Below are 6,622 nucleotides of genomic sequence, written 5' to 3' on the forward strand. Positions count from 1 at the left end.
ACACCAAAAGTGCGGTGAGGCCCAAGGTGAACTGAAATTCCCTGAACTGGTGAAAAAGTGAAAAATGACTGGATGGATGGTTTTAGACTGACTTCCCTCCTTTTCCTCAATACCACAATTTGCTGGGATTTCCACATTAATGAGCTCAGTGCATGTAAGAAGTGAAAGTGCTTCTAGACAGACAGTTAATATCTATTGTAACAGAGAGTGTAGCAAGTAAACACAGTGTTGCCAGATGTCCAGCTGGCCTATGGCTCTGACCCAGGCTAGCAAAACCTAGCTCAGGTTAACTCAACTCTTCTCTTGAAGGAAGTCTGCAGGAGTCCTGTGGAGGGCGCTGTTGACTGTCAAATAATTTTGACCGCAACTCCATTGACATAGCTTGTGTGTGAAACTTATGCAGACACACACGTACAGATATAACAGGTATCTAAAGTGAGCTCTATGTAGCCTGTTGCCATCCCTCATGTTAGAAATAGTGACATGTGAAAGGGCAGGGACACAGAAGGACTCAGAGATGTATGGCATTCAAATGTCACAGCCTTAACCCCCCCCCCCCCCCCCCAACACACACACACATACACGGCAAGCACTCTGTGTTCACCCGCCATTGTAAAACTTGTAAACAAAGTCTTGCATCACTTCAGTTCTATATTAAGCTACAAAGACAGATAACCACTTCATCTCTGACATCAATAGAACCCATCCCTAAAAAAAGCTCAAACAGTGAAGCAACACCCAACTTCCTTTGAATTCAACTTGAACTTTTTATTTTGATCATTCAGATGTCCATTTATCCATGATGCAATTGTTCTTTGTGGGAATTTTACTTGTTTTTAGAAATAATTAGATTCCTCTCACATTATTGTTTTTTTTGTGATAACTTCTGATACATCATTCATGACTCTGCAACTCCTGTTTATGAAAGAAATAGGAATTATGACGTTCAACAAGAACATACAGCACAAGTGTGGCATGTTTAATAGGAAACTAAAACTGTTACCCGACTTGCCTTTTCATTCACTAACCCACAGTACGAATCTATTTACATTTGAATGTTTCATGGCTCAGAAGATTTCAATGTATTGTCCTGTACTTCTGAGTTCAGGGTCACCGAGATCTCAGAAAGAGGAACACAATGGACGGTTGTCCTGGGATGATGAGTAGGGAGCCCACTTTACCATTCAAGGCTTGCTGCTTCGCTAAATCAAAATCCTATAATTAAACCTCAGTTTTATAAACCCAAACTCTTATTCAAGATGTTTCTTTGTCACATACATGAATATACATTTTACTGGAAAGACTGGCTAAAGATCTCTTCACGGCAGTCTTACAGGGCTTCATATAATTGTTTTGGATGCACTAAGAGTCAGTTTTGGTTGGAATATAAATGTCTTATAGCCATACCTGTTAGAGCTGTGTTTGTGAGGCAACAGAAAATAGAGAGCTGGTATCAACGATGTAGACAGTGGCTTCACACATACATTTACACACATAAAGGCTAACACAAAATTACAAACACACACAGAAGGGGAAGAACAGGAGTATCGTGGACCGGTTAAGCCTTTGTCTTCTTTACAAATACAAAAAGGTCTGGGTCAGTGTCCTGCAGGCAAATCCTAACATGCACCTTCTTATGAACTGGCCTTTGATACTTGAACAGACCTAATGTGCACCTCAGCCACAGTATACAAATGTGACAACAATATTCAACCAACAGGATGTACATCAGCCATATGACAAAGGACACATACAGCATACACATTATAAACACAATGAAAGCTTCAAATAAATCAAAGTGCAGGTTAGAATTCATCACACTAGAGCTTTAATTAATTTAGGAATTAATCTGAATAATTGCACAAGGGCGAAAATATATTTTTAAAGGTTTTTTGTTATCCGGGGTACCCAAATATATTACGCCTTCTAGAGCGGAGCTTGACAAAATCAACAAGAAGTGGATGTGAAGCATCACCCACAATTTTCTGTACTTTCTGCCTGCAAAAGAGCGCATATATCTCACTCAGCTGTCTCTGTGGTTTACCTATGATGTTCTCAGCCATATTCCCAATCCTAGATAGTTTAAATCTATTTTAGTACCAAGAATACAATACCACGTCGATATTAGTTGTGAATTTAGTGCATTTGTCTTTTATTTGTTGCATTGCTGACATGCTGAGGAGAGACCTTGGTGGCTTTGTATATTTTCTCCCTGTGTGTTGTCCCTCAGGTGCCCACTAGTACCAAAGATCTATTTATACAGTCTAGCATCTACTCACGGTCTAGGGCCTTAATTTTTCACATACCTCTAGTGTAATATCTATTCTAGCTCTGTGTGTAAGAAAGCTGTGCAGTAGATTAATAAACTCTGGTGAATCATTACCATATTCACTTTCAGCATGTATACAGTATGGCTCTGTCAGGGCCTTAAAGCTGCAATAGGTAACATTATAAAATAAATCCAAATATGAGAAATATCTTCCCCATTTGTAGTCTGAACGTTTATTTTCCCTCCAGCTCAGTTAGTTTGACAGTGGTTTTGTAAACCATGATGGAAAGCCTGCCTTGCCGAAGAGGATTGGCTGGAACAGGGTCGATGCAACATAATTTGCTGTAAAGTAGCGGCCTCCACAATTTGAAATTTAAATTCCACTCTGGCACTGAGCTGTCTGTTTTGCTAAACAACTCTCAGAGGGCCTCATTAGCTTACACAACATGTTCATGACGGACAAAACCTTTCTTTTATTTTTTACTGAAAAATCGCCTATGGTACCTTTAATCAAAAGTGGTTTACATTTTTGGGATGTTTTAATTAAAGTTGGAATATTGGCGATGGCTTCTGCTCTTGAACAAAGACATTCTTGCCAGAAAGAAGCCGTTATACTCTCATCTCTGTTGTCTAAAATAAGTGCATTCTTCATCTCAGCCAGCGGATCCGTCCTTTATAATGGCTACCAATTAATATTCACGCCCTGTGAAACTTTGACCGGATGACCCTCCGGTCAACACGCATTTCAGCCGGTCCTTGATACGTTGCAAAGAGTCAGACAGAGCTACGTGATAGATTCCTAGAAGCCGTGGAATTTGGCCGCGGAATTTGAAATCCCGTATGCTGAACCTCTCAAATCGGACAGTCTAGGCCTAGGGAATGCACACGGCGAACAGACTTTTTAACTAGGTATCTTAATTAGAAAGCTTTGATAAAAGAGGAGAAACTTAATAGATAACATATTTCCTTCACTTTTCAATCGACCAACACAAAGTTGACTTTGTTCATCAGCATGCTATTTCTGACGACAGTTAGTGAGTGAGAATTGTTTAAATACTTCTTTAAACCCAACTTATTTCACACCTAATTACATTAGATTTGCCGACTGTTCCCACGGGTACATTCTTGTCAGCAAAGACATTTCAAATATGTCTCAACTCATAAGATTTCTCAGATTTGTGTTTGCAACAGTAGCCTAAATCGTGGAGCAGGCTGTCTGTGCAGAGCTTAAACCATCAGAATACTGTCTAGATTTGGGTCATGTTCCATGCCTGCTGTGATATAGTAAATACGTGTATAGTAAGTATTAGGTTCTCATAAAAACATCAGACTTCATGCTCAAGTGTTTGTAACCTTTTCCTTAAATGTAACGCAATTCTCTGTAACTGTAGTCTGTTGGGTACAGCACACATCTGAATCAATCCCCATGAGAATCACATTCTTGCAGTGTTATGACAGTTTTTCTTCAGTCAAATTCACCTCTGTCACATCATATATTTATATTAATTTGGCAGATGCTTTTGCCCTAAGTGGCATACTGTACATGGAGTGTTGAACCCAATACACAATGTTGGCACTGTGCAGCATTGCATTTTACATAGAATTAGTGGGATTTGAACCCACAATATAGTCAAGACCACACGAATAGACCTTTATCAAAGTGAGCCAGCCAGAAGCTCAGTCACCCAGAGTCTAACTCTGACACCTATAAGTAGACAGTCAGCTGGCCAGACCAACCAGTCACACAATCAGACATTTAGCCCAACCAGCTATCCAAACAGCCAGCCAGCCAGCAAGCTGTTGTGATGGCCACCCAACCACATAGTGAAATAAGCCAACTAGTCAGCCAGCCAACAGTCAGCCAGATAACCAGCCAGCCAGCCATGCAGCTCTAGGACAGCTCAGGTTCTGGATCCACAGAGTGTCCTTGTTGTAAAAGACAACACTCCTCCTCAGAGCAGAGACAAGCAGGCCCAGCTGCCTCTCCAACCCTCACTCCCTCCCTCTCCGTCCATCCGCGCTGTAAGAGAATACCCGACCACTGCTAACCCACCACATAAATCTCCTACAGCTGACAGGAGCTATGACCACCTGTTCCCCGGAACCTGGTTCTAGACCCCATCTCTGCAGAGGACGGTGCAGGGTCACTTTGGGGGTAGAATCAGGTTTAATATTTGAGAGAGAGGGGTTCAAATCCTCACAAATCAGCGGCCTTCAATCGCAGCATTGGTTTTGGTCCGACTGACACGTATCACACTGAACTGGACGTCCTCTGCACCCATAGGATCTAGTCAGGGCTGGTCAGTGTGTGTCGCAGCCAGTAGCATGTTGTGTCGTCCTCCGTATGCCACAGCTTCTGTTGTCACCGTCTGCAGACGCTCGGCTTCACGTCTGTGTCACCGAAGTGTCATGACGGCACACCTGCATGTGCCCTTCATCATACGGACAGTCTCAGACCCTCAAAGGGTAGCATGTCTTTATGGCAACATGTATGTTGTCTCCGTACCATACAGAGTCTGTTCATCTTACTCAACAAACTTTAAATTGGATCGCTATCGACACGGCCGGAGCATTGAGACTTATTATGAATGTCACTAGCCCTGTCCTCTGCTCTGCTCTCCTTTCCTTTATTTAAGAGGATGTACACAACGCAAAATCGAATTGAAATCTATTATGCAAGGCATTTCTGGAGATGAGGGATGATTTGTTTCACATCTGCCGAAAAAAGCTAAATGTTTTCAAACGAAAGCTTTGCACACACTTTATGCAGGGTATGTAGATGTGTTAGCATGGGCGTATCTAGCCCTATTTTGGGCGGGCTGGAGCCCCCCCCAAAAAAAATTAAGCTAAATTTGTTAATTTCTATTCCTAAAACCCACTAGAGGACACTATTTAAAAGGATATTTTCAAAAATGTCTTCTGGGGGAACATGCCAGACCCCCCGAGTTTTGCTGGGTCACAGAAAAAATAATAGGTTTTATCTAGGGGCTCAGCCCCCCCCAAAAGTGGGAACCTAGATTCGCCCCTGTGTGTTAGGTTTCCTACTCATTTATATACATTGTCATTATGCTTGCATAGGATTCAGATTGATTTATGTAAGCAAGATTTGGAACATAGGACAGGTTAGTCTTGTGGCAAATGACGAAATAAATAAAACAAACTTGATCCTACCCATAAGCACAATCACATGGAAATCACATTCCATGACCTCCCAGTACACATGGGAAATGAACACAGATTTCTCTGCACATGTGTCTCTATTAAACTCCAGTATGTGTGCAAGCTCATGAATGAATCAAAAGTGGTTAGGCATTTGGTTAAAGACGTCTTAACTCTTCCACAAGAACAATGCAAGGACAAATTATGTTAAATCAACTGGTCTAGAACTGGATAGACTATTACTAGTCACGACATGCCTTTTTGTTGTTTTGTGTCTAATTCATCAATGCATCTGTTACACAAAACTATATCTGTATAGCTCTGCCACAGGTCTATAACAACCATACATTAATATTTAATTGACCTCAATTCAGTGCTTTACTGGCAAACGTGGCACACAATTTATTACATCTTTTTTCAACCTAGCAAAAAATGCTATAACCAGCTCATAATGTTGATAATTGGTTATTACATTATCAGCCTTACCCTATGAGAACTTAAACAGATTGCCATTGTCTGTGTCAGTATAAACAAGAAACACATGATTTGCAGTTTCACAAATCCAATTGAACAGATACAAATGTCTAGATAATGGATTCTCAGGCTCATTATGTTCCTATCAAATCCTGTCTCTGTGGCCTCCCTCTAAAGACCGCCCCTTCATTTTCTCTTTCGAGTTAACGTTGATCCATCACCTATCAAGCCCCACCCTGGCCCCCTCCACCTGGGGAGAGGCCTGCCCATACAGGTGAGGGGCTCTCAGCACACCTCCGCTTCACACCTCACCAATCTCTTCTCATCCCCTTCTCTTTCTTCCTTTCTCTCTTTCCCCTCTCTTTATCCTTTCCTCTCCGTTTTACCGCTTGGCCTGTTGAGAGCTCCATTAAGAACTTACTTGGCCACCCCCCTTTCCTACCCCCGCTCCGCTCCGCCCCCCCCTCCCCTCCCCCAGCCTCGTCTTGTCCTACTGCCCTGCACCACCCTTCTCACATCCTTCTAAAGCCCCCCTAGATCCCCTCATCCTCCCATCATCTCACCTTTTCTTTCTTTTAACCCCCCCCCCCATTCTACTCTGACCTCTTATCTCTCTTTTCTTTCAACCCGCCTATGTTCTAAATCTACATACAGCAACTAGCAACCAGCCCCCCCCTTCCCCCTCCCCCTCCCAAATGCCCTAGCCCCCCCTCCCCCCAG

The sequence above is a fragment of the Osmerus eperlanus genome, chromosome 8, assembly GCF_963692335.1.
Source record: "Osmerus eperlanus chromosome 8, fOsmEpe2.1, whole genome shotgun sequence".
Taxonomy (NCBI): Eukaryota; Metazoa; Chordata; class Actinopteri; order Osmeriformes; family Osmeridae; genus Osmerus; species Osmerus eperlanus.